Raw genomic sequence first — 25,759 nt, forward strand, 5'->3', positions numbered from 1 at the left:
TGACTCAGCTCTTAGCGGGCAGAGCTGCCAGGGCTCTTCAGAAGCTGACATTTTTGCCCATCCAAGATCCTGATTTTCCACATTGAAAATCAATGGCATTTCGGGTGAACTGGCCTGGCCTGTTGAAGAAGTGCATGCTTATGGGAGAGCTAGAGGGAAAACTACAGCGAGCTTCTGTGGTGTGAGGAGACAGGGCATGGATCTGTGTGGAAGGTGCAACTGTGCAGCAACAAGCGTGGATACAACAAACGACCCCATCAGCCCTGAGCGGAGAAAGAGCCAGCTTTGGAGATCCCGGTGAGATCAGATGGCAGTGGCCATGTCACTGGTGTTGCATCCAGAGGGAAAGCCTAGCAGACAACACTGTCTTTTGAGTCTGACTCCGAACCCTGTGGGAGACAGGATGCCTGTTCACCCAGAGGAGAAGCAAAGGGTCAAGTTTCCTCCCCAGTTCACAATGGTACCTGGCAACCAGCTAAGAGAGGGCAGGTGCCATTTTGTACATAAGTAGGTAGCTGCTGCCACGGGTCTTGTACATGCACCCAGCAATTGGTGGTGACAATCACCATCTTATCAACAGAAACAAACAGCAGCTCCAGTGCACAAACACAGAAACAGATGGGAAGAAGGAACCATTCTGACATTAGCACTGACTACAGAGACTCTTGGTGCCCAGCATGATTGTGAAAGAAGTAGGTCTGAAGCCAGCAGTTATCGTGCAAGTGTGTGGTCTGAAATTTTACCAGAGGGAAAATTTAGTGCTGCCCTCTGATTTTGAGCTGGCTAGGTGGATTGACAGGGGGATGGGCACCCACAAACAACTGTGAGGTGCCCCCAGCATCTCAACATATCACAAGCCAGAGCTCAGTGCTCAAACCACCTAGGAGAAGCACACACAGGCAAGTGGCTCTGAGAATTTCTGCCTCACTGTGGATAGGACAGGCTAGCAGGGTGGAGTGGATCCTCTGTAACACATGACTATGGGAACCCTGAGTACTGAATCTATGGGAATTCTGTGACTGAATAAGAGGGCTCAAGATTTTGCTGCGTTTCTGGGTGATCACTGTATACAGCTCCACATGCACAATACCCCTGGCATAGATCCTGCAGTAGGATCTATGCTCACACAGAGCACTGCACAGAATCTTTGTGCTGTACATGCAGAAGCATAGATGCATGTTAAACCCACTAAGGGCTAACACCCAGACATGGATTAGGAGGTGAGGGTGTGATTGAGCCAATATCATGACCCCCATTCTGCTAACAAGAGGAGCTCTACCACACCCAACTTGGTTGTCACCCTGGAAACTTGCCCCACCCTGGAACACACCAGAGCTCCCTGGTCACACCCAAAACACACCTCTGGGTATTCACTGAAAAAGCAGACATTCCACTAAGCCAAAGAAGCATAGTTCAGAAAAAAATAAAAAGCTTTAGAGGGGAAAAAAAAAAACAGATATCTCAACAAATGTCTAAATAAACACAGACATTCAAGACACAAGAATAAGGAAGATAACATGACCTCTTCCCCCAACGGAACAGAACAACACTTCAATATCAGAATGAGAAGGTGAAGAAATTGATGAAATGCCTTAAATGGAATTCAAAAGATTAATCATAGGATTACTCAGAAGCTATTAGAAGCAAGAGTAGCCCTACTTCTATTAGATAAAGTATATTTTAAATCAAAAGCAGGAAAAAGAGAAAAAGAATGTCATAAATGATAAAGTGCTCAATCCAGCAATAAGAAATAACAGTTATAAAAATAAACCAAATATTGTGGCAAAAAGTCAGTAAAGCAAATATTAATTGATCTTAAAGAGTGCAAAAGACTCCAATACAGTAATAAAAGAGGACATTTAAAGCCCATTTTCAGAAATGGACAGATGATCTAGACAGAAAATTAATAAAGAAATGGCAGAGTTAAATGACACCCTAGAACAATTGGGTATAATAGACCTCTAGAGAACTTTCCATCAACATCTTCAGAGTACACGTTCTTCTCTATAACACAAGGAACATTTTCCAGGTTAGACCTATATGGTAGGCCACAAGATAAGTCTCAATAAAGTTAAAAAAATCATTTTTTCTACCACAAAGCAAAAAAACTAGAAAATAACAAGAAAAACATTGAAAACGACAAATGTGTGGATATTAAAAGAAGAAATTAAGGAAGAGATTTGTTTAAGCAATGGAAAATGACAGTGTAATATACTAAAACCTATGCGGTATTGAAAAAGCAATGCTAGCCGGCGCCGTGGCTCAATAGGCTAATCCTCCACCTTGCGGCGCCGGCACACCGGGTTCTAGTCCCGGTCGGGGCGCCGGATTCTGTCCCGGTTGCCCCTCTTCCAGGCCAGCTCTCTGCTATGGCCAGGGAGTGCAGTGGAGGATGGCCCAGGTGCTTGGGCCCTGCACCCCATGGGAGACCAGGAAAAGCACCTGGCTCCTGGCTCCTGCCAGGATCAGCGCGGTGCGCCGGCTGCAGCGGCGGCCATTGGAGGGTGAACCAACGGCAAAAGGAAGACCTTTCTCTCTCTGTCTCTCTCTCACTGTCCACTCTGCCTGTCAAAAAAAAAAAAAAAAAGAAAAAGAAAAAGCAATGCTAAGTGGCAATTTTATAGTAATTAATGCCTGCATCAAAAAAAGAAATATTTCATATAAATAGTATTTGCTGCACTTCAAGAAACTATGTGTGTGGGCCAGCCGCACCAGTTGAACAGAACCTGAAGGAGGGAGTGGGAATGAAAAGAGGGACAAGGGCGCAGAGAATGGAGCCAAGACAACAAGGCTGATCAAGGCTCATTTATTCTAAAGTCCAAGCAGTATTTATGCATAACCAGCTGCAGAACAAAGAAGCACAAAAGATAACAACATATGTAAGCAATTTATCGGGGCCTCTGGTAGCACAGATAATTTTAACAGAGCATTCTTGATTATCGTCCTCCTTCAGGATGTCATCCTCCTTCAGGATGGGAGTATGTGACTTTTTTATCCCAGGAATTCCTCAAGGTCTAGATTATCCTTGACTTGTCCAAAGGCTGCCTACAACTATGAAAATAAGAACAAATCAAACCTATATTAATAGAAGGAAAGAAATGATAAAATTTAAATCACAAATAAATGACATAGAGATTAACAAACACAATGGAATAAAAACCCAGTTCTTAAAAAAGGCAAACAAAATTGACAAACCCTTAGTAAGGAAAAAAAGAGAGAAAATTTATATATATAAAATGAAAGATGAAAATGGAGACATCATGACTGATACTACAGAAATATGCAAGATTGTTAGACATAACTAATAACTAAATATTTTTTAAAAATTAACACCAACACTTTTAAAAATTTCAAACAATGAAAGTGGGAGGGGCTGGTGTTGTGGCACAGCAGATTAAGCTTTTGTTTATCACTAACATCCTGAATCAGAATGCCAATTTCTGTGCTGGCTGTATTATTTCCAATCCCTCTCCCTGCTAGTGTGCTTGGGAAACCAATAAAAGATGGTGGAACAAGTATTTAGGATGCCTGAGTCTCAACAACTCTATGCGTCTGATATAGCTTCCTACCAATACACCTGAGAAGGTAGCGGAAGCTGTTTCAACTTCCTGAATTCCATGCTACATCGGAGGGGAGTTTTGGGTTCCAGGAGTGGACTGGCCCAGTCTTGGCCTTTGCACAGATTTGGAAGAATGACCCAGAAGATGGAAGCCTCTCTCTATCTATCTATCTATCTCTATCTCTATCTCTTCTTTCTCTTCTCTCTTCTCTCTTTCTCTCTCTCTTTATTCTCCATCATTCTGCCTTTCAAATAAATCAATATTTTTTTAAAGTGGAGAGAATTCTTCCAAACTCATACAATGAGGTCAGTATTACCTTATTATGAAAACCAGATAAAAGAAATCTATAGACCAATATCCTTGGTGAACAGTCCTCAGTAAAATATTTGTAAATAGGGCCGGCACCGCGGCTCACTAGGCTAATCCTCCACCTTGCGGCGCCGGCACACCAGGTTCTAGTCCCGGTCGGGGCGCCGGATTCTGTCCCGGTTGCCCCTCTTCCAGACCAGCTCTCTGCTGTGGCCCGGGAGTGCAGTGGAAGATGGCCCAAGTGCTTGGGCCCTGCACCCCATGGGAGACCAGGAGAAGCACCTGGCTTCTGCCATCGGATCAGCGCGGCGTGCAGGCCGCAGCGCACCGGCCGTGGCAGCCATTGGAGGGTGAACCAACGGCAAAGGAAGACCTTTCTCTCTGTCTCTCTCTCACTATTCACTCTGCCTGTCAAAAAAAAGAGAAAAATTTGTATATATAATATATATATATAATATTTGTAAATAGAATCCAACAGCATATTGAAAAGATTATTAACCACGATCATATGGGATTCATCCCAAGGATTCAAGGATGATTTAAAATAGGTAAAGCAATTAATGTGATGCAATACATTAACAGAATGAACAAAAATCAAATGAACATCTGAATAGATATGGAAAATATATTCAATAAAATTCAACATCACTTCATGATAAAAAATGATGAGAAAATTGATATTAGGGGAACATAGCTCAATATAATGCAAGCTATGCATAAGAAGCCTGAAGATGAGCTCATATTGAATGGGGAAAACTGGCAGCTTTCTTGCTACGATCTAGAAAAACACGGGGATGCTCACTTCCACCACTCTTATTCAAGATAATACTGATAGTCATTACCAGAGCATTTAGATAAGAGAAATAAAGGGCATTCAAATTGGAAAGCAGGGAATCAAATTGTCACTGTTTCCAGGTGACATGATCTTACCTAAAGAAAAACCCCAACAACCCCACTGAAAAGCTTTTGGACCTAATAAACAAATTCAGTGAAGTAGCAGGATACAAAATTGTCAAGCAAAATCAGTAATATTATTACACACCAATACAGATTCAACTGAAAACAAAATCAAGAAAGCAATCCCATTTCTAATAGATAGAAAACCAAGATGCTTAGGAACAATTTTATAATCAAAGCTATTATACATTGATGGAAAAATTGAAGAGGACACAAAGAAATGAGAAGACATCCTGTGCTCATGGATTAGAAGAATCAAAATCATAAATATTCTTATTATCCAAAGCAATTTACAGATTCAGTGTAATCCCTATCAAAATCCCAGGGCCGTTTTTCACAGAACTGGAGAAAAACATTACTAGAATTTGAATGGAATCACAAAAGAGCCTGAATGGCCAAAGAAATCTTGAGCAAAAGGAACAAAGCAAGAGGTATAACACTCCCTTGCACTAAAATAAGTTTCAAAGCTAGAGTAATTTAAACAGCATGGCACTGAGTAAGCACAGACTTATGGACAAATGGAACATAGTTGAGGTACTAGAAGTAAACACACACATCTGTGGTCAACTGATATTTCACAAAAGTGATTTAAATTAACATTGGAAGGAGGACAATCTTTTCAATAATTTGTCCTGGGAATATCTACATACAGAGCAATGAACCTAGACCCCTACCTCTCACCAAAATTGTAAACTCAAAATATGTAAAAGACCAAAATGTGAGACCTGAAACTTTGGAGTTACTAAATAAGACACAGAGAATAACAAATCAGGGCATGGAATATGTATAGATTTAGGGGGTCAGATTCAAGAGCACAAGATAAAAAAAAAAAAAAAACCAGACAAATGGGATCTGATCAGACTAAATAGTTTCTGTTCAACAAGAATCAACAGCATGAGGAGACAACATATGGAATAGAAGAGATTTCCAAGTTGTATATCTGACAAGGGGTTGATAACTAAAACATATAAAGAACTCAAAGGAATCAATAGCAAGAACAAATAAATAAACAACAACAACAACAACAAAAATCACACAAGTAATCCAAACAGATATGTCTCAACACATACATGAGAAAATCCTCAACATCACTAATCACCAAGGAAATGCAAACTAAAACCACCATAAGTTATCACCTCATTCCAGTTAGATTGATTGTTGTCACAAAGACAAAAGATGATACAGCTGTGGAGTATGTACAGGAAAGGGAACACTTGCCTACCATTAGTGGGAATGTAAATTAGTATAGCCATCATAGCAAACAATGTGAGGATGCCTAAAAAAAAATAAATAAAAATAGAACTGCCATATAGAACTGTATATATATATATATATATATATATACACACATATATATGAAATGAATCTGTTGAAGACATATCTGGACTCCCATGTTTTCATACCAAAGACAGGAATGGCTTGTACACTACTATCTTTACTATATTAGAGCATTGTAAATTTCTATATAAGGCTACCCTTGATAATTAGTCTTCTACTTTTTTTTTAAGAAAAAAAGATTAATTTTTGTTCATTTGAAAGGCAAAGTGACAGGGAGAGAAAGAGATTTTCCTAATAATGATCCATTCGCCAAAGCACCAGTCCCAGCAAGGAGCCTGAAACTCCATCTGGGTCTCCCATATGAGTGGCAAGAGCCCAAGTAATTATTCACCTTCTGGCTCCCCTCACAGGCATGTTACCAGGTAGTTGGATTAGAAGCAGAGTAGCAAGGACTTGAATGGAAACTCTGATATGGGATGCTGGCATTATGAATAGTGGTTTAATCTGCAGTGCCACATCACCCACTCCTAATTTTCTACTTTGGGAATATTCTTTGTACTCATTAGAAGTTCTTTCTTTTTTTTCATTTTTTTAACTTTTATTTAGTAAATATAAATTTCCAAAGTACAGTTTATTGATTACAATGGCTTCCCCCCCACAACTTCCCTCCCACCCGCAACCCTCCCATCTCCCGTTCCATTCACATCAAGATTCATTTTCAATTCTCTTTATATACAGAAGATCAATTTAGTATATATTAAGTAAAGATTTCAACAGTTTGCACCCACACAGAGACACAAAGTGAAAAATACTGTTTCAGTACTAGTTATAGCATTAATTCACATTGAACAACACATTAAGGACAGAGATCCTACATGAGGATTAAGTACACAGTGACTCCTGTACTCCTGTTGAAGACTTAACAATTTGACAGTCTTGTTTATGGCGTCAGTAATCACTCTAGGCGCTAGTCATGAATTGCCAAAGCTATAGAAGCCTTTTGAGTTTGCCGACTCTGATCATACTTAGACAAAGTCATAGTCGAAGTGGAAGTTCTCTCCTCCTTTCAGAGAAAGGTACCTCCTTCTTTGATGACCTGTTCTTTCCACTGGGATCCCACTTGCAGAGAACTTTCATTTAGATTTTTTTTTTTTTTTTTTTTTTTTTTTTTTGCCAGAGTTTCTTGGCTTTCCATGCCTGAAATACTCTCATGGGCTTTTCAGCCAGATCTGATTGCCTTAAGGGCTGATTCTGAGGCCAGAGTACTGTTTAGGACATCTGCCATTCTGAGTCTGCTGTGTATCCCGCTTCCCATGTTGGACTGTTCTCTCCCTTTTTTTTTTTATTCTATCAGTTAGTATTTTCAGGCACTAGTCTTGTTTATGTTATCCCTTTGACTCTTAGTCCTATCATTATGATCAGTTGTGAACAGAAATTGATCACTTGGACTAGTGAGATGGCATTGGTACTTGCCACCTTGATGGGATTGAATTGGAATCCCCTGGTATGTTTCTAACTCTACCATTTGGGTCAAGTCAGCTTGAGCATGTCTCAAATTGTACATCTCCTCCCTCTCTTATTCCCACTCTTATAATGAACAGGGATCACTTTTAAGTTAAATTTAAACACCTAAGAATAATTGTGTGTGTTAATTACAGAGTTCAACCAATAGTATCAAGTAGAACAAAAAAAATACTAAAGGGATAAAGTATTAAATTGTACATCAGCAGTCAGGACAAGGGCTGATCAAGTCACTGTTCACTTCAACAGGTTTCCTTTTTTGTGTTTGGTTAGTTGTCACCGATTAGAGAGAGCATATGATATTTGTCCCTTTGGACTGGCTTAATTCACTCAGCATGATGTATTCCAGATTCCTCCATTTTGTTGCAAATGACTGGATTTCATTGTTTTTTACTGCTGTATAGTATTCTATAGAGTACCTGTCTCATAATTTCTTTATCCAGTCTACTGTTCATGGGCATTTGGGTTGATTCCAGGTCTTAGCTATTGTGAACTGAGATGCAATAAACATTAAGGTGCAGACAGCTTTTTTGTTTTTATAAGTTCTTTCTTTCAGCTTGAAAAACTCAGAATTTCTTGTTAAGACAGGTCTGGTGGTGTTAAATTCTGTTAGTGTTTGGTCTTTGTAGGTATATTTGTATCTCTTTCTCCTATCTGAATGATAGATTTGCTGGGGACAGTATCCCAGTAGGGTGCTTGTTTTTCTTTTTTCCCCTCATTATTGCAAAAGTATAATTCTAGTCTCTACTATCCTGTTATGTTTCTTCTGCAAAGTCTACATTCTGGAAAACTGGAGTGCCATTATATATTATTTGTTTATCTGCTCTTTCAGCTTTGATAATCTTATTTATTTATTTATTTTAAAGGCAGAGTTACAGAGAAAGAGAGGGAGAGATAGAGATAGAGAGTGAGATAGCTTTTATCTGCTAGTTCACTCCCCAAATGACCCCAACAGTAAGGGCTGGGCCAGGGCAAAGCCAGGAGCCAAGAGTCTCATTTGGGTCTCCTACATGTATACAGGGGCCAAAGAACTTGGGTTGTCTTCTGCTATTTTCCCAGATTCATTAACAGTGAGTTGGATCAGAAGCAGAGCAGCTAGTACTAAAACAAGTGCCCATATTGATGCCAGCCCTGCAAAGATCAGCTTAATCCACCATGCCACACTGCTGGCCCCAAGAATCCTATTTTTAATATTTAACCTTTGACAGCTTGATGAAAATATGTACCTGGATAGTTAACCTGACTTTCTAATTCTTATCTTTCCATACATGGTTAGTTCTCTCTTCTTCTAAGTTTGGCAAGTTTTCTGTCATTTCCTCTTTGAATAGGATTTGGCATTCTCAAGTCCCACTTGAACTCTAATAACTGGGAGATTGGTTCTCCACATGCTGCCCAAAAGTTCCCATAAGCTTTCTTCATTCCTTCAGCTCATTGCTCTTTTTCTTCCTCTGGTTCCATATTTTTACATAGACTGTCTTTAATCTCACTGATTCTTTCTTCTGTTTGATCAGCTTTGCCATTGATTCCTTTTACTGTGTTTTTAACTTGTGAACTGTACTTTTCTATTGTAAAAGTTCTGTTTGATTTTTCTTTATTTCTTCCATCTGTTTGCCAAATTTCTGTTAGAGTATTAAATCCTTTCTATGTTTCTCAAAGTTTGTTGAGTGTTCTTAAAGCATCTATCTTAAATTCTTCATCGGCTTTTTTGGTAGAGTGATGTCTTTATCTCCCCCTCCTCTCTGAAGGGAAACTTTGCCAAGTACGTTATTTTTGGATGGCAGGCCTCTTTTTTCCTTCACTGCTGTGAAAGTCTCATTCCACTCCTTCCTTGCCTATTAAGTTTCTTCTGAGAATCTTCTGAAAATTTGGGCATTTGGAAATTTGAAAATGTCAGATAAGAGGTGATCATTTTCCAGCATGTTGTTTTTTTCATCAAGTGAAGTCATGGTTCTATGATGCTTATAAGCATAAGACATCATCTACACATTGACAGATAATTTAATTTTTCTGGTTTTCATAATTTGATTCTGTGATTGTCCTTCCAGAAATCCTCAGCAGTCTGCTTGTTTTCACTGAGTCTGTGGACACTTCCTGAACTGTAGTGCTAGATGACACCAGAAGTCATGTTTTGCCACAAGTAATCGGCACTATAGTTTCAGTGCCTCAGTCTCAGAAGATGCACAGAGATGATATTTATCCCAAATCTACGACTATTATCCTCTCAGAATGCACTATATGGCAAATCATCCACAAATGAGTATCCCATCCTATGAAGCATCTACCTGCTGCTGGGACAGCCCAGATGTCCAGTTTTATTATCCTCAACACCACAATGCTAAGTCACACCCCAGTCCACGACTGCTGAGACCAGTGCAACAGAGGGGTAGCCTTGAAGACCACACTGCAATAGAGTGGCTGGTGTTAAGATAAACTGGCATCCCATACCATAAGTAATGCTGACTGGTATTTAAATTCAATGAACTGGAGCCAGAGGACCCCACTTGTCACAGAAGTCCATAGACTCCACCCCCAGTACTGGCCTGGAGACACAGACCATTGGGATTTCCTTAGTGTTGAGCTTTGCCATCCTTATACTGATTCTTTAGACAAAGTCTTGTGGTTCTTTGCTATCTGCCCACAGAGAGTAAAAAGGTGATTAAAGCAGCTCCTTTGCTGTTTCAGTTGGCATTGAGTTGAGTGACACCTGGGTCTTAAAATCACCAGACCCTGTCAAATGTCATGGCTGTGATCCAGGCCCACATGAGGCTGGCCATCGTACATGCTGGAACAAATCCATTCCCACAGGGCACGAGTCCCTGCTTGATGCCAGGGCAAATCTAGGGGCTCCATCAGAGGTCACTGGCCTAGGGATGGCAAGCCTCAGGTTCTTTCCAGAGTTGGATTTTACCACTGAATTCTAAGACACACTCCTGTGATTCCTTACTGTCTTGCCAAGGTTGGGGGTTGGAGATGTGATAAAGGCATTCCCTTTGTTATCCAGGCGAGCACAAAGCTGGTGGCTATAGAAGAATTTCTGACTTATGAAGCCACATGCTACCTTTTATCTTTGCAAAGTAACCATAATTTCATTGTGAAGACTTCAGAGCTACCACGTAATTCAGATTCACAGTTTTGCCAGGCTTTTCAAGTGAAAATGAGGCTGTTATTGTAAATGTGTGGGAATCTGAGACTCAGAACAGGAACATCTGGGTATATTTAGATGAAACGAAGGCACATTTATCACCCTAATACTTCCTAGTCAATGAAAATAAAACTTTCTTGTTTCTGAGAAAATTATCCTCCTCTTGTTTGAATATTTTGCCTTTAACAAGATAATCACAAGTGTTTATCTCTAGGCATTTTTGCCTTCTTCCACCATGCTCACATGATACCAGTAGTGTGATAGAAGTAAATGATTTTTTAGGGGAAAATGCTTTACACACTGGTTCTCAAAGTACATTTCTAGTAGGCCGGCTCCACAGCTCACTAGGCTAATCCTCCACCTTGCGGCGCCGGCACACCAGGTTCTAGTCCCGGTCGGGGCACCGGATTCTGTCCCAGTTGCCCCTCTTCCAGGCCAGCTCTCTGCTGTGGCCAGGGAGTGTAGTGGAGGATGGCCCAAGTGCTTGGGCCCTGCACCCCATGGGAGACCAGGGTAAGTGCCTGGCTCCTGCCATCGGATCAGCACGGTGCACTGGCTGCAGCGCGCCAGCCACAGCAGCTATTGGAGGGTGAACCAACGGCAAAAAAAGGAAGACCTTTCTCTCTGTCTTTCTCTCGCACTGCCAACTCTGCCTGTCAAAAATAAATAAATAAATGAAAATTTTTAAAAAAGTACATTTCTAGAAACAGTAGTGTCCACATGACCAAAATCGTGTTAGTAATCCAATTACTTGGACTCTCCCCTAGGTCAACTGAATCAGAAACTCATGGGATAGGCCCAGAAATTTAACAACCTCAAAAAGTGGTTTTCATTTATGCTGAAGTTTGAGAATTATTGCTTAAATTCTACCTTGGGCAATGTATAACTTTATTCCCTTAAGAAAAAAAAAAAAGTGTTGGGTGAACTCTGTGGCACAGTGCATTTAGCCACTGTTTAGGATGCCGACACTCCATTTCAGAGAGCCAACTGGAGCTCCAGCTGCTCCATTTCTGATCTAACTTCTGATCTAACAACAGATAATGACCCAAGTAATTGGGTTCCTGCTGCTCTTGTGGGAGAACCAAATAGAGATAGAGGCTACTGGCTTTGGCCTGTCCCAGCCTCAATTATTTTAGTGAATGGAAGAGCGCTCTCTCTCTCTCTCTCTCTCTCTCTCTCTCCCTCTCTCTACTTGTCCCTCTTTCTCTTCACTATTTAAAATAAATAAATATTTAAAATTATTTTGAAGATATTAAGTGTTAATTAAATTTTACATATTTAAAAACCATACCTTTTTTTCCATAAGAATTCATATACACAGTGCATATATTATAGAGTAATGTTGTCTTTAGTGGAGACCATAATTCTTCCTATAATATTATTAAAAATAAAAGTAATAAAATCAGTTACATATTTGTCTTAGCAAAACAACAAATGTTTCCTGAATATCTTGTATGCACGCGCTCAAATACTAGGCATTAGAAGAAACAGAATAATTATAAACATAACTTGCTAAGAAAGACATCAAAATGACATTCTATTTATCACTAGTGAAAACTAAGATAAATTATCCCTAGTTATATTCTAGTGATTTCCATTGATTAAAGACCTTAGAATATTATTGAGGAAATGAGGCTTATAAAGTAGAAACAATTAGTAATTAGAATAAAATAATTTATAGTAACGTGACATCTTCAATAGTACAGATTTTTAACAGTTCATTTGTTAGAGTAGAGAATTGTTGTGAGTTAAAGGAATAGGAAGGCCACATTGAAAACATTTGAGTTGAGCTTTAAATGAGTGTGGACTTAAGATAGATGGAAAGAGTAGAGGGTTAACTAAAGAAGAACATGCAAAGATAATGGCATAAAGATTTTGATGAATATATGAGGAAGGAAAGAAAGTTGGATGCTAAAGACTTGAATTAAATCTATTGAATTACATTAAATATTAATATAAGCTAAGCATACTTATGAAAGCAATTTAACCTGTATTAAAACTGTTTACTCCATAAATCATGTGGGATTTATAAATGTGACCTGAAATGAATGGACAATATTAGCTACCTAAAATTGATGAAGAGCAGGAGAGAAAAGCCAGGAAAATGTAGCTTGATGAGAAACTATTGAGACCACAGGAGACAAATGGCCATTTGACCAACAGAGGTAAATTGAAAACCTGATAATATTTTTACAAATGAGGAAAACTGTGGCAAAAATCACATACCATTGGGACCAGACAAAAAGCATCAATAAAGCCACAAATTTTGTCCTTTTAATCCATCAATGAGTAGTCTAAACTTCTGTACTCAGTCTTTCACCTTCCCTCCTTGATTCATCCTTTCCAATTTTGTGCCATACATTTAAAATGGGTTGGGGGTGCTATGGCCCAGTAAGTTAATTCTCCTCCTGCGGTGCTGGCATTCCATATGCATGCCAATTCCAGTCTCCGCTGCTCCTATTCCGATCCAGCTCTCTGCTACAGCCTGGGAAAGCAGTAGAAGATGGGCCAACCACTTAGGCCCCTACAAGTGTGTAGGGGACACGGAAGAAGCTCTTGGCTCCTGGCTTCAAATCGGTGCAGCTTCGGCCATTGCGGCCATTGGGGAGTGAACCAGCAGGTGGAAGATTTTTCTCTCTTTCTCTCCTTCTCACTGTCTGTAACTCTACCTCTCAAATAAACAAATAAAAAAATCTAAAAAAAATGAACATCATATGTATGTGAATGTTTAAAGAAACAACAAAAAAAAAGGAAAAACAATGTAGGGGTTAGTGGGGGAAAGAGATAGAGTGAGAGATGTAAAAGAAAAGAGATGGATTGAATAGGACCCAAGAAGAAATTTTAGAGGTAGTAGATGTAAGCTTTAAAGCATATGGAATTCATGCAAAAAATAAAACATTAAGTATTCTACAGACTATTTTTACTCTTCTTTATGTGAAACACACAAAGAATATTTGAGCCATTCTGTAGTTGCTTGTAATTAGCCTTTATCTTCTTTGCCGAAATAGTGCTCAGAGACAGAACCATGTGATCTGTGATGTCATGAGAGCTATAAAGTAAAATATGTCTGATTTTATGGTAATATCTGCTATAATAAAAATGCATTTCTTAGGTGCATGGTGAGTTCAAAGACTTATGTCACTGTTTAGCTCGTACATATGCCTGCTTTCTGAAGAGGACCCTACTCTCCCATACTTTTCAAAGACACATAATCTTACCCACCAACCATTTCCTGGTCATCTTGCCTTAGAAATGAGAACATATAAAAAGCTCGAGAAATTCAACAACAACGAAACAAACAACCTAGTGAATAAATGGACAGGGGACGGAACCATGGCGCACTCGGTTAATTCTCTGCCTGTGGCGCTGGCATCCCATGTGGGCGCCAGTTCGAGTCCCGGTTGTGCTTCTTCCAATCTAGCTCTCTGCTGTGGCCTGGGAAAGCAGTAGAAAATGGCCCAAGTACTTGGGCCCCTGCACTCGCGTGGGAGACCCGGAAGAAGCTTCTGGCTCCTGGCTTCGGATAGGTGCAGTTCCGGCCACTGCGGCCATTTGGGGAGTGAACCAACAGAAGAAAGACCTTTCTCTCTCTCTGTCTCTCTCTCACTGTCTGTAATTCTACCTATCAAATAAATAAATAAAAATCTAAAACAAAACAAAACATTAAGAAATTGACAAAGGACTTGAACAGGCGTTTGTCAAGAGAGGGAATTCAAATGGCTGATAGACACATGAAAAAAAAATCATCAGGATCACTGGCCATTAGAAAAATGCAAATCAAAATCACAATGAGGTTTCACCTCACCCCATTTACAAAGGCTCTCATGCATAATTCACCAAAAATTAATGCAGGCAAGAATCTGAGGCAAAAGGTGTTCTAATTCAGTCTTGGTGGAAATGTAAACTTATGCAGCCACTGTGGAAGACAGTATGAAGATACCTCAGAAATCTGAATATAGACCTACCATATGACCCAGCCATCCTACTCTTGGGAATTGACCCAAACTAAAAGAATTCAACACATGAAAGAGTTATCTGGGCCGGGACCACGGCTCACTAGGCTAATCCTCCGCCTTGTGGCGCCGGCACACCGGGTTCTAGTCCTGGTCAGGGCGCCGGATTCTGTCCCGGTTGCCCCTCTTCCAGGCCAACTCTCTGCTGTGGCCAGGGAGTGCAGTGGAGGATGGCCCAAGTCCAGGAGAAGCACCTGGTTCCTGCCATCGGATCTGCGCGGTGCGCCGGCTGCATGGCGCCGGCCGCGCCGGCCATTGGAGGGTGAACCAACGGCGAAGGAAGACCTTTCTCTCTGTCTTTCTCTCTCACTGTCCACTCTGCTTGTCAAAAAAAAAAAAAAAGAAAAGAAAAGAAAGAGTTATCTGTACCCACATATTCATTGCTGCTCAATTCACAATAGCTAAGATATGGAATCAAACAAATGTCTACCAGCTATTGACTGGATAAAGAATTTATGGCATGGGGCCAGCACTGTGGTGTAGTGGGTAGGGAGCTGCCTGCAGTACTAGCATCCTATGTGAGCGCCACTTCAAGTCTCAGCTGCTCCACTTCTGATCCAGCTCTCTGCTGTGGCTAGCAGCACTAGAAGATGGCCCAAATGTTTGGGTGCCTGTACCTGCTTGGGAGACCTGGAAGAAGCTCCTGGCTCCTGGCTTCGGATCAATGCAGCTCTGGCTATTTCTCTCTCTCTCTCTCTCTCTCTCTCTCTCTGTCTCTCTCCTGCCTCTGCCTCTCTGTGACTCTGCCTTCAAATAAATAAATAAATCTTTTTTTAAAAAAAGAATTTATGGCATAACTACACTATGGAACACTACTCAGCTATATAAAAAAATGAAATCCTGTCTTTTGAAAAAAAAAAAAGGATGTAACTAGAAACCATTATACTTAGTGAAATATGCCAGTCCCAAAAAGACAAATATCATAGGTTTTCCATTATCCGAGGTAACTAATAGACCATCTAAAGTGTAATGTATGAGAGTGAAATAGACATTTTGAGATTCAGATTCAATGATTGTTTACAGCCCTAGTTGAGGAACAGTGTATTTTTATTTCTTCATACATTTGTTGAACTCTTTTACTTAGTGTAGCATTAAACTTCCCATCATTAAGTAAACTGGAAGTAGATCTTTGTAAAAATTAAGAATGGGAATGGCAGTGGGCAGAGGAAGAATGGTTGTAGTGCGGGCATGAGGGAAGACAGATTGGGAAGTATCACTATGTTCCTAAATCTGTATATATGAAATACATGAAACTTATATAACTTAAATAAAAATTTATAAAGAAGAAATAACTCTATAGGGAAAAAGGAAAGTGTATGAGAGGAGTCAAATGTCTCTGATCCTCTTGAGACAGATGTAGACTAGCTTTTAAAGAATAACCCCAATTGCTACTCATCTCATCTTGACAGGTACCCTGAAATATAATAAATCCAATCACCTCATATTACTATTCACAGGAAGTACACATAATGGTTCTTCAAGAGGAGAAATAAAAAACTTATGGAGCCTCCCAACCAGTTAGTGGTAATTTTCTCTGAGTAGATAATTGCAACAACAGCAGCAACAGTTTTTGAACAATTTTTGTTTCTGTGGGCCAAGCCATATTCTAAGTGCCTTGCAGGTTTGATATGTCAAAAAATCACTGTGAGAAGATTTCTGCTAGTACCACAGCTAGCTCCAAATACTGCATGGCATAGAAAGGTTTCATAATCAACAGATTGAAGATTCCCTACAAAAAAATCATAATAAATATTTGTTAATGATTGATATATCTGAATTACTTCATAAAAACAGCTTGCAAACAAGTCATACAAAAATGTAGTTATAATATTTGAAAATTATAACAAATGAAACATTATTTTATATGTCTAATCCAGAGGTTCTTAAGTAGGGAAAGTTTTGATTCCTGGAAACATTTTGGAAATGTCTAGAGACATTTTTTATTGTCAGAATCAGGAGGTTTAATGGCATCTGATGGCCTGAGGCTATGGTTGCTAATAAACATACCCAAAGCCAAGGACTTTTCCCTATGACATTGAAAAACTGAAAAACTGTGTTGTAATCTAAAACTTTTCTTTTATTTGTTATAAAAGGTTTATTTATTTAAGTAAAAAATGACATAAGCCAGCATTAACTATCTCCCAGGCATGTTAGCAGAAATGTGGAGTATCTTGAACAAAAACTGGCCACTTCAAAATGAGACACATGCATCCCAAGTGACAGCTTAATAAGTTGCTGCACAACACCTGCCCTGCATTTTGTTAATACGTGAAATAACCGGATTTCATTTTTTACTTCTGTGTAGTATTCCATAGTATACATATCTCATAATTTCTTTATCCAGTCTTCAGTTGACAGGCATTTGGTTTGATTCCATGTCTTAGCTACCATGAATTGAGCTACAACAGGCATGGAGGAGCAGATAACACTTTGATATGCTGATTTCATTTCACTTGGATAAGTTCCCAGGAGTGGGATGGCTGGGTCATATGGTAGGTCTATATTCAGATTTCTGAGGTATCTCCACACACTCTTCCATAGTGGCTGTACCATTTACATTCCCAACAGTGGACGAGGGTATCTTTCTCTCCACATTCTCGCCAACATTTGTTGTTTGTTGATTTCTTTATGAAAGCCATTTTAACTGGGGGAGGTGAAACCGCATTGCGGTTTTGATATGCATTTCACTGATAGTGATCCTGAGAATTTTTTCATGTGTCTGTTGGCTATTTGGATTTTCTCTTTTAAAAAATGTCTGTTTAAGTCCTTTGACCATTTCTTTACTGGGTGGTTTGTTTTGTTGTTGTTGAATTTCTTGATCTCTTTATATATTCTTGTTATTAATCCTTTATCGGTTGAATCATTTGCAAATAGTTTCACCCATTCTGTTGGTTGCCTACTCACTTTCCTGTTTCTTATGCAGTGCAGAAACTCTCAATTTGATGTAATCCCACTTACGAATTTTGGCTTTGATTGCTTGTGCCTCTGGGGTCTTATCAAAGAAGCCTTTGCCTATGCCAATGTCTTGCAGGGTTTCTCCAATGTTCTCTAATAATGTGATGGTATCAGGTCATTGACTTAGGTCTTTAATACATTTTGAGTGGATTTCTGTGTAAGGTACAAGGTAGGGGTCTTGCTTCATACTTCTGCATGTGGAAATCCAGTTTTCCCAGTACCATTTGTTGAAGAGACTGTCTTTGCTCCAGGGATTTATTTTTAGCTCATTTGTCAAATACAAATTGGTTGTAGATGCTTGGCTTAATTTATGACATTTCTGTTCTGTTCCATTGGCCTACCAATCTGTTTTTGTTCCAGTGCTAGGCTGTTTTGATTATAACTGCCCTGTAGCATGTTTTGAAAATAGATGAATCTGGAAAACGTTATACTTAGTGAAATAAACCAGTCCCAAAGAGACAAATACCACATGTTCCCACTGACATGGCATAACTAATAGAGCACCTAAAAGGCAATCTGTAGAAGTAAAATTGACACTTTGAGAAGCAATGACTTGAACAGCCCTGGTCTTGACTATTGAGGAATAGTTTTTTTATATACTATTTGTTGAACCCTAATTTACATAGAGTTAAACATATAAAATAAATTGAAAATAGGTGTCCATAAAACCTAAGACTGGTAATAAAAGAGGGAGGAGGAAGAGAGTTTGGGAGTAGGGGTGGGAGTGTGGGTATGGTGGAAAGAATCACCATGTTCCTAACGTTGTAATTACAAAGTGTATGTATGGAATTTATAACTGTAAAGCTGTATAGTTTTGCATGCATTCCTGTGGATTTACTTCTAAGGGTACAATTTAAAAACTTGTCATGGGACCCCTAATCCCCTTAAGCTGGGTGGTAAAAATACCATCTTAAGTGTTAAAGTGATCATATGGATAGAATTAAGGGTCTGGTAATAATAGAATTAAAAAAGGAGTGAATTATCCAATATTTGAAGCAGTCTACACAGCAGATTTATGGAATGACAATTGCTTTAAGTAGCACTCTGACCTCAGAATCAGCCCTTAAGTCATTCTGGTCTGACTGAAAAGCTTATGAGAACATTTCATGTATGGAAAGCCAAGACCCTGAGGCAAAAGTATGTCCTATATGAAGGATCTCATTGGATGAGATCTCAGTGGAACGACGTGGTCATCAAAGATGCAGTTACTTTTTTCTGAAGGAAAGAGAAAACTTCCACTCTGTGGCCCTGCCTAAATACTGATGCAGTTTGTGGATTCAAAAGGCTTCCAATAGTTTAGGCAGCTCATGTCAAGGGCCTCAACTGATCACTGACTTCATACATAAGAGTGTTAATTGTTAAATTAACAAAAATAGTCACTGTACACCAACTTCCCAAGCATGACCTCTGTCCTCAAAGAACTGTATTATAACTATGTCTATGTGCTCCCAAAAGATGTATAATTCTTGGGTGCTTTGTTAAAGTTTGTAAAAGTTTGTAAAGTTTGTTAAAGTTTGTAAAACTTTGTTAAAGTTTGTTAAAGTTAGGCTAATTATGTTTCTAAAAAAAAAAACAAGAAGTGAAATTAACTTCAAGATGCAATGACTTTGAACAGCCCTTGTGTTGACTATTGAGGAACAGTTTTTTGTTTTGTTTTGTTTTGTTTTCTGTGCAAATTATTGAACTCTTTACTTAGTAAAGTTAGCCTTCTGTGTATAAAGTTAATCAAAAATGAATCTTTTTTTTTTAATCTTTTTTTTTTTAACTTTTATTTAATGAATATACGTTTCCAAAGTACGAATAATGGATTACTATGGCTTCCCCTCATACCGTCCCTCCCACCCACAACCCTCCCCTTTCCCACTCCCTCTCCCCTTCCATTCACATCAAGATTCATTTTCGATTATCTTAATATACAGAAGATCAGCTTAGTATACATTAAGTAAGTATTTCAACAGTTTGCTCCCACACAGAAACATAAAGTGAAAAATAATAGATGATTTTTTTTTAATGATGATGAAATCAGATCAGACCTATTGTCATGTTTAATCCCAGTGGGAGTCAAGTTGGGAGTTGATAGTTTCTTTTTTTCTTTTTCTTTTTTTTTTTTTTTACAGAGGATCAGTTTAGTATGCATTAAGTAAAGATTTCAACAGTTTGCACCCCCATAGAAACACAAAGTGAAATATATTGTTTGAGTACTCGTTATAGCATTAAATCTCAATGCACAGCACATTAAGGACAGAGATCCTACATGAGGAGTAAGTGCACAGTGACTCCTGTTGTTGACTTTACCAATTGACACTCCTGTCTATGGCATCAGTAATCACCCTATGCTCCAGTCATGAGTTTCCAAGGCTATGGAAGCCCTCTGAATTCTCCGATTCTTATCTTGTTTAGACAAGGTCATAGTCAAAGTGGAGGTTCTCTCCTCCCTTCAGAGAAAGGTACCTCCTTCTTTGAAGACCTGTTCTTTCCACTGGGATCTCACTCACAGAGATCTTTTGCCAGAGTGTCTTGGCTTTCCATGCCTGAAATACTCTCATGGGCTTTTCAGCCAGATCCTAATGCCTTTATGGCTGATTCTGAGGCCAGAGTGCTATTTAGGACATCTGCCATTCTATGAGTCTGCTGAGTATCTCACTTCCCATGTTGGATCACTCTCCCCTTTATTTATTCTATCAGTTAGTGTTAGCAGGTACTAGACTTGCTTATGTGCTCCCTTTGACTCTTAGTCCTTTCATTATGATCAATCTTAAAGGAGAATGGGAATGGGAATGGGAATGGGAGGAGGATGAGGTGTGGGAGAGTGGGTGGGAGGGTGGGTATGGTTAGAAGAATCACTGTATTCCTAAAGTTGTACTTATGTAATGCATGAAGGCTGTATTCCTTAAATAAAATGTTTCTTTGAGGGGGGGAATACATAAAAATTAAGTTTAAAAAGACATGAAATAATATAATGAACTTAAATAATATTTTCTGCTTTCTTGCTTTCTTTCAACTTCTACATTCAAACTGTTAACTCCAGGAGTACTTTCCAAATTATATCCTGGGTCCTACCAATTATTTTAAACTTTGGTCAGGCCATCATATCATCATGTCTTCTTTTATTCTTGTTCCTCTCACATTTCATTAGTATCAATGTAATATTTCCAAATCTATGTAATAGCGTGGCCTTTTGCTCCAAACCTGCGCTGGCTACCCTTCAGAATTCAGCCACAAACCATGACCTGCAGAAGCCACAGGATTTGGTTGCTGCTTGAGCTCAGTTTTCATTTCACATTATGCTCCACTTTTCCACTGTTTTCAGAACACTGGCCTTTCATTTTCCCATAGCTTTAACCATCGGCATCTCAGTGCTTTGCACTTTTTTTCCTTTGACTGGAATATTCTTTCCTTTAATTTGCTGTGGTTTTTTCTTTTCATTGTTTAGGACCCAGGCTGAAGGCAACTTTCACCAAAAGGCTTTTTCTTTGACTCACAGTTTATTTCTCTCATGGTATTTATCACTTTCTAAGATTATTTTGTGTCTTTACCTTTTACTTGACTATTAATTACAGGTATGTAAGCCTCAGTGGGAAAGGACTTTATCTTACATAGCTACTGCATGCTCAGTGTCTTGAACAGTGCTTGATATACAATCAGTGATCAGTACATATTTGTTGAGTAAGGAGTAAGTGATTGAATGGAATAGACAAGATAGGGATCATGTTTAATACCATGAATTCAGCTATGCAGATACAATATCCAAACTCCAATCCTAAGAATTGGTTACTTTTTCATCAAGGAAGTAAAGCATAAAGTGGAAGTCAAGGAAAAGGATCTAATTATATAAGGGGAGAGAGAAGAGCTTTTCAGGAAAACAGGCTATGAAACATGATTGCCTGGAGTTAAAGAGAGCTAAGCCTGTGGTAGGCAGTGAAGCGAGTAGAATGGTGTCGCTCCCCCTCTTCGTGGAGGAGCAACACTAAACCCTGCCTAGGCTTCATATCCGAGTCACGGCACCATTATGTCGCTCCCCCTCTTCGTGGAGGAACGACACAGGACCCTGCGTTGTTCTTTTGTCTGCTTGGCCCTCCCCGGGTTTGCTGCTGGTTCTTCCCGGGTTGGCTACCGTCCCTTCCACCTCCGTGGAAGGGCGGTTCCCCCTAGCCACTTTCCCCACTTCCGCGGGGGAGCGGCACACCGCCGGCCGGCTCTCTCGGGGGCTGCACAGGTGTTCCTTCAGATAGATGTTCCCCTTAGATGTTCCTGGTGCATGTTGTCTCTCTCCTCCTTTATAGTCCTCTCCACCAATCCATGCTCTGCTACCCACACGCCGAGTATGCTGCTCTCCTCCAATCAGGAGCAGCTCCTGCAGCTTGTCAAGTTGGTGAGAGGCAGCTGGGTAGAAGCTGTTTGCTCCTCTCCCAGCGCCATATTGTGGGAGAGCAGATGTATAGAATAAGTCTTAATTACAGTAACAGTATAGTCCGAGTTGCTCCCCACAAATGGCTCTTTGAAAAACTATGGAAGCATCATAGTTGGGGCTGGAGGATAGAAATGGTGATCTTTGTTAAGAGTGTAGATTTTATTTCAAGGAACTAAGGACTCTAGAATAGAGTTTTGAGTCAGTCAGATTAAATAAGGATCAAAGTGTGGACTCTGAATTAAGTTGGGCTACAAATAAGCCATGCTTGGACGACGAGCAAAACCATGACCTGGGTGAAGAGAAGAGTTCTTGATGACTGGAAGGTTCATGCTGATGTTTAGAATCCAATATTTATGACTCAAATTGGCTGAATTACAATTTGTTCAGTGCCAGTCAGCGAGGCAAACTCCAAGTCAAATGACACTCTCTCTTCTGCAATATATTAAGCACTTCACCAATTCTAGAAGACGTATTTCTTGACAAATGAGACCACTTCAGTATGGAACTCTTCTAGAATTATCCGTTCTTGAAATATGATTTAATTTCTCTTTATTCAGACACATATCTGCTAAATTATGTTTCACAAAGATAAAATGGTCAGATTCAATCAGGCCATTCATTAATACCAGCCAGGTCTTTGAATAATTATATTTTATCTCAGGTAATTATAATTTGTGTAAGATTCACATAATGAAATCATTCTGTATGACACTGCCAAGATCTCAGGAGGAATATTTTAAATTATTAAAATTCAGTAATTATTAATTGTTTACTTCATTTGCTTAATATTTAATATATTCTACCTTGTGAAGGGTGCTGTTACTTGAAATATATTAAGCAGAAAGATCATGCTTATTCTCAAAACACAAAGCTAAAAAGTTATTTGGATCTTTATGAAAAAGATAAAATTCAGAGGTTATTGTGAGTTATTTTGAAATAGATGATTTGATTTACTACTTTCAAAAAAGTGTTAATCACATACCATGAAATAGCCTTATTAGACTAATGTTTCTAATTTAGAGATAAACATTAATTAAATATTATTTTGTAAATGTGTTATGAAAGTGGCTAAATTTTCTTCTATAGCTATAATTTGGTGGAATCAGATCAGAAATTGAATCTTGAGGCTGGCTTTGTGGCTTAGAAGCAAAGCCATTGCCTACGAAGCTGACTCTACCTCTGATTCATCTCCCTGCTAATGCACTTGGGAAAGCAGCGGAAGATGGACCAAGTGTTTGGGCCCTTGTTACCCACGTGGAAGACCCAGACGAAGCTCCTGGCTCCCAGCTTTGGCCTGCTTCAGCATTCATACAATGGCCATTGTAACCATTTAGGTAATAAATCAGCAGATGGAAAAATCACTCTTTCTGTCTCTGTAACTCTGACTTTCAAATAAATAAATAAATCTTAAAAAAATAGAAATTGATTTTTTTTAAATAATCTCTGCATCTAGCAGAGTGCTAGATACAAAGTGGATAAAAATGTATTTTTGTTGAATGGAACAGAAAGTAGGAATTAATTGGATTTTCCTCCTGAAAATCATTTGGTTTTTAAATTTGACTGTAAGACAATTAATTTAAATATCTGTAAAATCTCATACTGAAATTTGAGTTCGTATTAACTGTGTCAATTTACTCCAGTTAACAACATTTGATACTTGCACAATCAGGTTCACTGTCATTTTTACTTCATATATTTGTCCTATTGAGTTGTTTTTAATCACAGGGACACCTGTGATTACTTAATTATTAGCTTTTATAAAGACATGAATATCTTGTTTATATGTAATTGATTTATATTCATATCTTGTTTCATTTATCTACTCAAGTGATACGGAAATATGGGCAACATGAGACATTGTTATTAATATTAAAATAATGTAACATTAGGAGAGAAGTTTGTTTTTAATTTACAAAGCCTTTATGCAAACTATTTGCTCATGGTCAAATTATTAATGCAGAAGGGTAAACATCATCCTATAAGGAACCATGGACTTGAATACATAGCAATGTCAGCATTATAATAACAGATAAAATAATCACTTTTGCTACAAATACATGCCTAATAAATTTTTACACATTGAAGTAAGATTTAAGCCCCAGTTTATGCAGGTGTGAAAATTAAATCAGTCACATTAAAGGGGACTAAATGAAATGAGAACTTCCAAAATTCCAAATCCAGCAAAATGATTATGAATTTTTTCTTCATTTATTGGCCCAAATAATTGAATAAGAAATAAACTCTTTGAAGCTAAATGTAAATAATTGTATCACAGCTGTCTTTAAAAAAGCCATGATATCTATTGAAGATTTGTTGCATTAATCATGATATGTATAAATAATATGCTATTCATAATTTAGAACTTTGTGATTTATTATTAAATATTGCTATTGAGTTACATAAAGGGATTTAGAGAAATAATGAATTGTCCAGCAACCAAACTATAGGTGCAAAATAAATCCTTTATATAAAAACATCAAATTTTGCACAGTAGTACATCTCATGACTGCTCTAAACTAACAATATTTTAGATTCTTTAATGTGTTGGAAAAATGTCAGATCCATAAGAATATTATTATCATGTTTCAAAATCTTTAATTTATAAAGGAAAGAAAACTAATATAAAAGAAAGTAACCTATCAAAGAAGGTAATGAACAACAAAAAATCAAAACATTAGCTTTAAGTTTTAGTTACAGTGTTTTTCCACCATCTATACTTCTCTTATTATTTAACTTTTTTTTTGCAAATTTCTTTGGCTCCTCATGTCTCTTTTCTATTTTCCCTTTCTTTGCCCTCTGCATTTTGAAAATTCTCTTATCACTCAAGCTCTCTTGGAATCTGGGAGATTTCAGTGTTGATGGAATGACCATCCTACAGCATGTCCCAACTCTAAACCAACCACCCATTGTAGTACATCTCATGACTGCTCTAAACTAACAGTATTTTAGATTCTCTAATGTGTTGGAAAAATGTCAGATCAATAAGAATATTATTATGATGTTTGTTTCTCTTCATCTTGGAGTAGTCTCCACTTTGGTAGTCCAGTGCCTGCTCCATGAATATATGTTCTCAGTCTTTAAGTAGAACATCTATATTCCCTGGCAACTCTAATACACTTCATAGCTCATTCTGTCTCCACATTTAAATGGCAATTATTTAAGTCATTGACAGAAAAGACCAAATTCACAGAGAATTATAAAACCTGTCATGGAATCTCATCTGAATGCTGCCAACTGACCTTTATTATGATCCATCCTACATGTTTTACTCTTAACTGAATGGAAGAAACTTCTGGTCACATCTGAGGAAAATCTTCCCACTTTTGTTCAGGGTCCAATCTCCAAGCATCTCAGAAAACTGTCCATTATTTATTTTCCCCCATATCCTAGTTATGAGTCATAGTTTTGTGTCTCTTTACGTGGTTAATGTTATTTAGTATTTGAATTTGAAATTCCACATTTTTAGATTTTTGATCTTCCTTGAAAGAGCTTTGGTTTGTTTTCACACACAAAAAAATTTGTTTTCATAAGGAGTGTCTCCTTGAGTCATTAATAGTCTATTTTTGAAGGCTTTGTTAATGTTTATCAGAGCTTATTTCTTGGGCTTGTAGCC

At 38.5% G+C, this 25,759-nt stretch overlaps 1 long non-coding RNA gene across 1 annotated transcript in view; it reads right to left on the bottom strand.

Annotated features, from left to right (window-relative positions):
• Positions 1–2,796: 2,796 nt before the first annotated feature.
• The window catches only part of LOC149126224 (uncharacterized), a 155,679-nt gene continuing 132,716 nt past the window's right edge, over positions 2,797–25,759 (bottom strand). The window contains exon 4 of the long non-coding RNA XR_016235693.1: positions 2,797–3,051. This is a non-coding gene — a long non-coding RNA (uncharacterized LOC149126224). The remainder of the gene's footprint in view (positions 3,052–25,759) is intronic.

Source organism: Oryctolagus cuniculus, chromosome 6 (genome assembly GCF_051225735.1).
Source record: "Oryctolagus cuniculus isolate XC-2025 breed Fujian yellow rabbit chromosome 6, ASM5122573v1, whole genome shotgun sequence".
NCBI classification, from domain to species: Eukaryota; Metazoa; Chordata; class Mammalia; order Lagomorpha; family Leporidae; genus Oryctolagus; species Oryctolagus cuniculus.